This window comes from Mus caroli, chromosome 16 (genome assembly GCF_900094665.2).
Source record: "Mus caroli chromosome 16, CAROLI_EIJ_v1.1, whole genome shotgun sequence".
Lineage (NCBI taxonomy): Eukaryota > Metazoa > Chordata > Mammalia > Rodentia > Muridae > Mus > Mus caroli.
Window position 1 is genome coordinate 50,759,466 of NC_034585.1, and position 11,768 is coordinate 50,771,233.

Sequence of the window (11,768 nt, forward strand, 5' to 3'; positions counted from 1 at the left end):
AAGAGAGTTATTTTATCTTTTTTTATTTGTCACTAAAATTTATTTTATCAAGTATTTTTTATTTCAATGGGCACAATTTATTTAATCAATTTATATTTTAGAACAATATTTAAAATCTGTAATAACATGTATGATAAATACATTTCATGCCATGACAAGTGCCAGGGTACAGAACGCAAACAAAATCTCTCAAATCTCCATAGAAAATGTAGCCAAGTACTGATAATTATTCTGGAAATTTTCATATTAGATTTTAATGATAAGAGAGTTTTAAATAGGAGGATGCATAAAAGGGTTGGGAGGGAGAAGAAAATGGAAAAGAGATATATTATTGAAATGTACCATATATTTGTGTTAAGCTGTCCAAGCACAAACTGAGTAAAAGCCACCTGCTTATTAGTTTATTTAGTAAACCTTCTGAAACTTTATTGATCTTTGAAAATTTCAGAGATGAATTTGAGTTTAAATACTTGCAGTCTCACGTACATATCTAATTCATAACCTGGGTCATTCTCAGCCTTGGTCAGGGAAATTTTTTTTACTATGGGAAACAATCAATAGAGAGATGTATATAATCATTGCTGGCATGAAGAAGAGAGTTCCCTGCCATAAATGAAACATCTCCTGCAATCGACCTTCTCTTGAAGTCAGGCCCTGGTTCTTCCTCCCAGCCCCACGCTCACAGAAACAAACTCAGATTCAAAATATATTTACAAGCAGCATGACTGTCTACCTAGGTTCTTCTCTGACTAGATATAACTAAAAGCACCCCATTCACTCTAGCCTGTGTTCTGTCACGTGATTGGTTACCTATTCTACCTTAGCCTTTCAGCAAACATTTTCTACAGTCTACTTAGTGTCAAATACTGTACACATACCTAGATTTAGAAGCTCAGAAATTACTATTTTGTATGCAAATAACTGTCACAACATCAACTCTATAAAGAAAAATGTCACATTGTAAAATCATCGCTCTTGTTTATTTTAATTATAAACAGCAATCCTGAGAACTCACTAAGATGCAATAGCATTCCCTTATCTAACTACATCTAGGTATAGGCCTAAATAATAATGCTTTATTCCTTTAAAGTTATAACATTTTTTCTCAAGGGAAGATATGTAATTACCATATAACAGATACCATTAGAAAATACAAATTGTTTTCTCTTGCATATGCCAAAAAGTTGACATTGCTAATTTGCATATGAATAAACTCCTAGATAACTAACATTGTGAATGTGATCACAGAGAAAAGTAATGACAAATTCCCATGTAACTTTTAACTGATATTTTCATTTGCCAGATTGGCCTGACTGGGTTTGTTTCATTTTTAAGATAACAAGCAATTTCCTAATTTTCAACCATTGCACTTGGTAGAATGGGTTAGAATTTTATATTCATCCTTCAACCTCTTCTATGGTAAAATTAACCTTGCAAAGACTGGTTTTCAACCAGCCCAAGGCAACTTGTGTATTTTTTTTAAAGGTAATTGGCGAAGAAATATATTGTATTCATTTTTGATTGGAAAAAAGTGAATTTGGCATTTTGAAATAATAAAGTAATGCTTTAAATGGATTGTGTATCTCATCAGGATTAATCAAGCCTTTCTAATGTGCATGGCCCAATCAAAGTTCCTCCTTGGTCTAAATAATTTTAATTAAGCAATTCTACCTTCTGTAGCGGTCATTACCAGGGGATAATTGACTGAATCAGTAATGAAGCATTCGCTGAATGCTAAACAAACAGCAAGGTTAATTATCTGGCAGAGATGTATGTTACAGAAGGGCAGTGCTAGCTTTCCAGGTTCCTAATCCCTCCCAGCACCTCTTAGTAAGCTATAATAATCCTGTTTCAAATACAGTGTTCAACTGCAGTTGCTGAACACCACGAGGGGTCAGATCAAGTGATTTAAATATAATAATAGTGGAGCATGCTTTGAAACTAGCCAATTTCTTTTGGGAAGCCAAATTTCTTTTGCTTATTTAATTCCTCCTCCTGTGTACATTTTGGAGTTTGAGTTTTGCCCAATTCTGTAGCTTGATACCTGCAAAACTGGCAAGAAAGATATATTCTATGTAGACTCATAGTCCAGAATTTTGTATGTTATAAAATAGAATTGCAGAGCTTGCTTGAAACTTTTATATTATCTCTGCCATTATTTTTTTCCTAGTTCCCAACCGTCCAATAAACTGCTTTACTGGAAACTGGTCTACTGACAACTACTATTTTAAGGAAATGTGCTTATATTTTGTACAAGGTGCATTTTTTAAAGATATTTGCATTCAATTGACCTCTTCTTCAAAATAATACTAATTCTAAAAATATGTTCATATACGAACATGATTTTGACATCAAATCAAAATAAATTTTAAAAAGAACAAAAGACATATTAACAACAATGCTTTTGAAGTGTTTAATCGACTCTTCAATGTACTGAAATGTCAGAGGATTTTATTTTCATTGGATTTGCTAAGATTATCAGCATAATTTTTGAAACCATTTTCCTGGATCCCTGTACTCCTCAGTTTTAAAATTCTCTGTTTATAGAATTTTTGTATCATAATCATATTCCTTTAATCTCAATACATTAAATGAAATAGCTAAGTGATTAAAACTGTGTTAAGAGATTTAAAAAAATAGACTAAGTTTTTTTCTTAATATTCTGAGTATAAAATTAATATTTAAGTTTACTTAATCATTGTATAAATGCAAACAGCTACAAAATGATTAGTAATTTATTGATCTACACTTCAGGGAAAATGCTATTTTTGCTTTAAGTTCCTCTTCTTCTAAGAATAAAATAATATTTTGATGTCCAACATGTGGTAAGAGACATTATGTGTTAGCTACCATTGTAATTATTACTGCTTAACATATAGTTCAGGGAAGCACAGAGTATGATGCCCACAACTGGTTTAAAAATCCAATACAAATTTAACAAAGTTTAATAGTGAAGTAAAAGGTGTGAATTATATCCATGTACTTGTGAACTCAGTAACATTGTCAATAAGCTAGGTTCTTGTTTATATGGACTGAAATCACTGTGTAGAAATCAAAATGGTAATACAACTATGGACTTGTTGGAATGCTTTTCCAAAATATAATCAACAACATTTTGTTTTTAATTTAGGAGAGTTGAACACTGATTTACTTCAAAATGTAATAAAATAAAGAAATTCAAAGGCAACATGATACTCTCAAATGGTAGAGAGATAAGTGAAGAAAAAAAAATTTAAGTCAGAATACACTATTCCTCAAATTATTATTTTCAGTTATAATAGAAAATTATTTTATGTATTACCTATAACCAATAAATCATTATTTCTTGAGATGCTTACAATCAAATTCACTCACCAATATGAAACTAAACACCACAAGCATATACACAGCAAAACACACACACACACACACACACACACACAGCATGACACAGAGACACATACACACATGCACTCTTAGACACTTATAAAAACATTAGGCCTAAATTATATTAATTTTCCAAAACTGGAGTTCAGAAAATTATAATTAACTTAATCTCCCTAAAATTGAACATCCATAAGAGTATCAGAAAACAAATAAATGGAATGGCTTTGTTGATATTTCTTACAATTTTTATAAGAAGTAATATGTTCATTTGTAATTAAAAATAGAAAAGTAAAGAAAATGCCATCCCACAACCCTAATTCAGTTACAGTAAAACTGACAGAGTTTTCATGTGCACATAATCTTCCTCACTTTCAAATATTACACATACATTAGGCTTCTGCTTACATGAATTCAGGAGTCAGTTTTCAGGTTACATTCCAATATTTTGAAAGTTTTCTCTCCAGAAATTAGAAAAAAATGAACACATAGTTTCAAATAAAGGTCATTTATATAACATAATAAATGCAGTCATTTAAAATTTCAAAACTATGTTGAGTCTCTTATGCATCTCCCTCCTTTGATTTTCAAGCATTTTCAAAGTGGGATGTAAATTTTAATGCTTTTCACATTATTATTTGTGAGTTGCATAAAAACTGCATATTTGAATTTCTCTTGTTTCTTTCTCTTTACAAAGCATTAACTGTAATCATCATGCATGTATAAATGTGTAACATTAGGAATTGGCATTTTTCCCAATTATGGTGGCCATGATTCTTAGAATTCCTGTGGCTTAATCTTAATATGTCATTATTCATAGTCCCCATTATTATGGATAACATAATTTTGGAGAACACAAATAAAACACATAATTTTACTTCAAAGGCATGTTTGCATGTCATGGCTTTCATTTCACACCTCATGCATCCTTTACCAAATACCTAGGATACTTCAGTGGCTGCCAATAGGAAATGACTAAAATATCTATCCTAAAATTTATTATTATATAGTGAGGAAAGCTGGAAGTTAAGAATATTCCAGAATGGCCACTCATACTCCTATTCTGAAGAGGCTCACTCTGGCTGAGACTGGATGATGGAGTCTGTGATCAGAAGTGTTAAAAGTATTTCAGGCCATGTGTGTTATGAATGCAATAGCACCGACGTGTGCAAACTAAGTGCAAACGAGTGTATTCTGAGAACTATGTGTGGGATATGGAGAGTGGACGGATTTTTTTTTCCTTATGGATGATGGATGGATTTTTATTTACCTAAGTGAAGAGAATGGGAGGGAAGACCATGAGAGAAAAAGGAGAGGCTAAGGGAGAGGAAAGAAGAAGGTGGAGCATATGCACATATAGAAAACTAGGTATAAGGCATATACTCTCTCTACATTTTCTCACTTTGATAATATGTGTACACATATACATAGAGGGCAAATATTCATAGACTGTGGGTTGCATTAGGTCATGGCTTCATGCAATATTCTAATCTACTCTGAATTCTCCTTCTCCTTAGGAACTGCTGAGATGTGCTCTGTGTTGCTGACTTAGCTATGTAAAACACAGAGTACTAAAAAGAAGGCCATTATGAATAAGGTAGTTTCCCAATGAACAAATAAAGCACTGTTTGTAGTCTTCATGATGGTAGGTTTGGCAGTATCCACAAAGGGCTACTGACCACTTAAATGTGGTTGTTTTGATCTGACATGTGTTCTAAGTATGAAATAAATAATTTTATTTTTGAGGCAGTCAAAAATGAAGAAAGCTGTATATATAGTGTGAACACATGCACCATTGTTGCATATTAAAAATATTTCAGACGTTGAGGCAAATGAATTATTAAACTTTGTATTTTCACTGGGAATTGTCGTTATAAAGTTATTTCAGAGTTCTTTTAACTTGTATGATTAGATGTAACCGATTTAACAACTGTCCTTGCTTATACTAGAAAATGTCAAGTGATTTTTCAAAAACTTACCATCAGAGTTTAAGAGTTATAAAGTATTATGTTCTCTTCCCCACAGTTACTATTTCAGAATAATTTGTTAATCTGATAAACGCTGTTACTTACTTCTGCTACCTCACTCAGAATTTTCTGTAAATAAGTTAGTTTTGCAATGAATAAATAAAATACTATTTGTAGTCTTCATGCCAGTAGAGTGTTTTCATGTATGTTAAAATTTTTACTATTTGCTGCAAAGAATATTCTACTAATACTCTACAAACACTGACTAGTGAATATTATTAATAAAGGGGATTTCCAGAGGCTGGATTATCTTCATATTTTCACTTTGATAATATATACCCCTATTTTAAAAATAAGTGGTAATTCTCCATATACTTTAAAATATGTAGATAATTAAGAGAACATGGAAATAATAGCAATTAAGATTTACTTACATATTTTTAGTATCATAAAATATATAACTAAATATAATGCTATAGTTTTATGTTATGTATATGTATATGTGATGTTTTAACATGATTTATGTAATAGGTTTAGATGCATTTTTTAATTTTTCTATATTTCAGATTTTTATTAGCATAATATAGATGCCATGTTATATCAGCATGTTTAAAACAGTTTTACTAATGTTCATATTTTATGAATATAAATGTAAGTATCAGGTTCCACTCAAGGGGAAACCTTGAAGAAAATTTTAATTTAGACAACCATGTTCTATTTCATCTGTTGCAAGAACTAGAGGCATGAAGATGTTTTGTGCAGACGTTGTTCGGGAGCAAATCTTAGCTGCAAAATGATGACTCACTAATAAGTAAAAGACATCATCCCCGGTATATCTACAATAGGAAGAAGTACTTGCAACTTAATGCTATAAACCATCATCCCATATGCATACAGTCATTCTATTGAAATTTACCTAGTGACCACCTTCAGGTTTCAATTCAGCCTGTGTGCACATGCCAATCCAAAGCAGAGTCTGTAAAGAAAACAAATCCAGCACAATTTGATCAGAAATTTCCTTCCATTAAGCATCCTGCTGAACAGAACATTAATGGGACAGGAGCATGCAAAAGCTGAGGAAAACAGAGGTCAACATGGAGGAAAAATGAACTAAGGACACATACTCCACTATATTCATAGCAGCCTTATTTATAATAGCCAGAAGCTGGAAAGAACCCAGATGTCCCTCAACAGGGGAATGGATACAGAAAATATGGTACATTTACACAATGGAGTACTACTCAGCTATTAAAAAGAATGAATTTATGAAATTCTTGGGCAAATGGATGGATTTGAAGGATATCATCCTTAGTGAGGTAATCCAATCACAAAAGAAGTCACTAGATATGCACTCACTGATAAGTGGATATCAGCCCAGAAACTTAGAATACCCAAGATACAATTTGCAAAACACAAGAAAATCAAGAAGGAATACTTCTTGATTTTTTTTTTTTGTGTGTGTGTACTTTATTCCTCCTTAGAATAGGAAACAAAATACCCATGAAAGGAGTTACAGAGACAAAGTTTGGAGCTGAGACAAAAGGATGGACCATCTAGAGACTATCCAACCCAGGGATCCATCCCATAATCAGCCTCCAAACCCAGACACTATTGCATATGCCAGCAAGATTTTGCTGAAATGACACTGATATAGGGGTCTCTTGTGAGGCTATGCCAGTGCTTGGCAAATACAGAAGCTGATTCTCACAGTCATCTATAGATGGAACGCATGGCCCCCAATGGAGGAGCTAGAGAAAGTACCCAAAGAGCTGAAGGGGTCTGCAACCCTATAGGTGGAACAATAATATGAACTAACCAGTACCCCCAGAGCTCATGTCTCTAGCTGCATATGTAGCAGAAGATGGCCTAGTAGGCCATCACTGGGAAGAGAGGTCCCTTGGCATTGCAAACTTTATATGCCCCAGTACAGGGTACTGCCAGGGCCAAGAAGTGGGAGTGGGTGGGTTGGGGAACAGGGCAGGGGGAGGGTATAGGGAGCTTTCGGGATAGCATTTAAAATATAAATAAAGAAAATATCTAATATTTTTTTTAAAAAGCATGAGAGAGCTTAGAGTTGATTCAGTGAATCATTGCCTATGAGATTATTTCAAAGAATAAAATGAAATATGTGTGCTTCTGCAAATCAATCATAGGGAAAGACTTCCACAGTTTAGTAAAGCACGTGCAGAAGACATGTACATTTTTTTTTACTTCTATCAACTCCAAATTGTCTTTTCTAACTTTTTGAGTTGTGTTATGCAAAAAAGTGTCAAAGTACCAAGATACCTGAAATTGCTAATTGCATATTCTTAGCTGAAATGTAAAAACGAAAAAACATTTGCTTAAAATATTGCTTCTTCAATATTGTGTATAAATCATTCCACAGTGGTTTATGAGATAAAACTTAAACAGCAAAAAAAGAAGAGCCAAGCTAAATCCAGTCATCAATAACAGAAAATGACATCTGTGCATTTCTTTTAAAAATTTTTAAAAGAAGGGTAGGTAACATGAAAAAAACCCTAATTATTATTATTATTATTATTATTATTATTATTATTATTATTATATTTCATTTATGGACATTTCAAATGTCATCCCCTATCCCGGTTTCCCCTCTGCAACCCCCCTATCCCAACACCACTCCCCCTGCTTCTATGGGTGTTCCCCCACACACACCCATGCTCTCCCACCTCACAGCCCTGGCATGTGCTAAATAAATATTTGATACAATATAGAGACATAATTACTTAGTTTTATCCACTCCCTGTATTCTTTGAGCATACACAGTCCTTTCAGCACCAGCAATAAAGATATACCTCTCTTGTCATTTATCTGCTTCAATTGTGTCTTTCGACAGCTTGTGAGGTTTATGTGAAAGATACTGGTTTAAGTGTTCAGCAGACTCATACTGAAAAGGGAAAACAAAATGAAAGGTACAACAATAGGAGTCTTATCTTCAGAACCTCGGCTAGTCCCTGATCTGCTTTTCTAAACCAATTTTAGATTTCTGCATATTCTTTTATTTGACTTATATATTTTTTTCAGAAGGTTTATTCCTAATCATAGGAAGAACAAATATCTTTTCATAAAGCTGAATCTGGTTATGAACTCTAAAGGGACAATATTACAGGGCTTATAAAAGTTTTTTTTTTTTCTCAGCAGCATGAGAATAACAAGACAAAACTTAGCAAAAACATCCTGCAGTAGAGAACATTTAAGGATATAAAGCTTATATTGAAAAGAAGTTAGAATGTAATGAAGTGATATTACTTGTCAGTGTGGTAGGGAGGAAACAATGTGGGTTCACTTATTTATGAGATGTTTCTTCTGATATATCACACAAAATTATGAAAAAAATTATTTAGAAGTCTTAATATTATATAGTCAATAAATAATTTCTCTGTATATACCACGGGGAGAGCTGACCTAATCCTTTAAAACTGCAGTTTTAAAACAGAGAAAAATCTCATTTGTTTTTGTCTTTGAAATGTTATGCTACAGGAGGAAGTTTTTTTATTTTATTTATTTATTTTTTTGATAGTGTCACATAAGTGATGCTGTGGTAAGAAGAGCTTAAGAAACAAAAATCATAAGTTAATCATCTGTGATCCAGAATTGTCATCTCACATTTGAGTTTATTAGAATACATTTTCCTAAATATTTTATAGATAATTCTAAGACATGCACTAAGACATTTTCACAGTGGTTCCTTCCTATTTATCTGTAATCTTTTAGTTACTTATTTTTCCTCCACTACCATGCCCCTTCAGCAAAGTTATACCTCCTAACTTTCCCCAAACTTATCCTCCACTGTGGATCAACTACTCAAATGGCTAAGACTATGGAGGGCATTTAATTCAAACCACGACACCATTTTTGTGCCCAAATATCCCTTTCCTAACATTGTATACAATGCTGTGTAGGTAAAAAAAAACCTGAGAAATCATTTTGTTTTATTCACTAACCACGAACCAGATGCCAGACCCATATGCAAGTCTTCTCAGAATAATCATTTTTGACCTTATAATGGACCACAGTTATTTCGGGTACACTATCTCTTTTCTTTTTTGGTATTGTACATAGCAATTTCTAGTATTATGAAAGCAAAACAGTAGAGATTAAGCTTCTAGATGGGTATCAGAATGATTGCTCCAGGTTCTAAGTCTCAAGTGCCTTCAGACACAGGATTAATATTAGACTCTGCTGGGTAATTAAAACCATTTTTGATAATCTGTATCATTTGATGATCTATTGGAATACACTGGTCTAACACTCCATTAGAGATAATCAATTACTAGAACTATATTTATTTTTATTTTGTTAGTCTGTGGTATCTAATACAGACATTACCAACCTATTCTAAAGTAACTCCATTTAATATATAACATATAATATATATAATTATATTATATATAATATATAACATAATATAATATGTAAATTGCATAATGTATAACACATTATATATTATATATGATTGTGTGATATGTAATGTATAATATAAAATATGTCATTTATAATATATACTAATACATGTGAATACATGAATATATACATATATAAATATATGAATATATGTATATATATGTATTTCTATTTTAGAAGATTTTCATGTGAATCTTTCAAACATTCTTATTGTTAGTTATCACTTTCCCAAAAAATGAGGACACAAGTTGAGTGAATAAAGGATGATCTGGATATGGAAGCTGTTAGGTTGAGGGTAATATAATGAAATGATATTGTATAGAGATTTCTCAAAAATTAATAGCCAGATAAGTTCAATTCATAGATACATGGTAATTTTCATTGCCCTGTCTTCTAAATGACAAATTGTTTTATTTTGTTTTGTTTTGTTTTGTTTTGTTTTTTTGACCTGTTAAATAAGCTCTGCCTTGAAATCTCTGTAGTGATTTTTTTTCAGTTACTATACTCTTTAGTATTTCATTTAACTTTCTTTAAGACTTCATCTCTTTGAAGTCATTCTGATTTTATTCATCATCACTTTCCTTAACTGTATATATGACTTACACTAGTGGTTTGAAGGACATTAAAAAGCATGTTTAAGTTTTTGGGTTTTGTTTTGTTTTGTTTTTGTTTTTACCATAATAGAATTACTCCCTTTTTTTCAGTAGACCTTTATTTGAGGTAATATAAAACTATGTTCAGGGCATATAATGATAAAAATTACTCTAGTTTCAATGGAATCAATACTTTATATTGTAAGGAAAATATGAAGTTTAGAAAATGTATGTACAAATTACTAGAGAAAACTATCATTGTTCTTAGGATACATAATACAAAAATATGCACATTTGTATATGAAAAATAAGTTTACTTAACATTTTATTCTAATTATTTTATAATATAAAATTTCTAAAATCAAACATGATGAATAGAGGTATACATATAGCTAAAAATTAAAGAACTAAAAAAAAAAAAGAGAAAAAACTCAAAATAACAGAAACCACCTGAAAAAAATAAATGTTCAAAGAAAATAAAAATATATAAAAATACAGATACAAACAGGGCAAGTACACAGGAAGCACACACAATAGTCCTAGCTTTAAAGAGTGAGATAAGGAATTATTTCAAGACTATTTTAATCCAGAAATATTGCTACTTTGGCAAGGGTTCACATGCACACATGCCACATATTTATATATTTTTTTCATTGTTTATTAGATATTTTCTTCATTTATATTTCAAATGTTATCTCAAAAGTCCCCAAACCCTTCCCACCACCCTGCTCCCCAACCCACCCACTCCTGCTTCCTGATCCTGGAATTCCTCTGTACTGGGGCATATGATCTTCTTAAGACCAAGGGCCTCTCCTCCCATTGATGGCTGACTAGGCCATCCTCTGCTACATATGCAGCTAGAAACACAGTTCTATGGGGTACTGGTTAGATAATATTGCTGATCCACCTATAGGGTTGCTGAACCCTTTAGCTGCTTGGTTAGTTTCTCTAGCTCATTCTTTTGGGGTCCTGTGTTCCATCCAATAGATGACTGAGCATCCACTTCTGTATTTGCCAGGCACTGGCATAGCCTCACAAGAGACAGCTATATCAGGGTCCAATCTTTCTGGATAGAATACAGATATGCCCTTAGTTATTACCTTTGATCCCAAACAATGTAGGCAAGATTAATTTGTAGAAAATTAGCCAGGTTTGAAAATAACATCTAATTGAGGGGCACATAAAGTGATGAGTCAGAAAAAGATTTGGCTGAATGAGCCAGAGATAGAATACACCCAACTGCATGAGAAAAGACAGGGAGGAAAGGGAACTTAAAAGAACGATGCAGAGAAAGAGAGACATTCAGATTAGTTTTCTTCAGTTATTTCAGTTCAGAGCCAGGCTACAGCCACAAAATGAGAGGGGACCAGAAGATTAGAACAGATTCCCAGAGTTAGTCTGAGGTCAAGTGAAACAATTC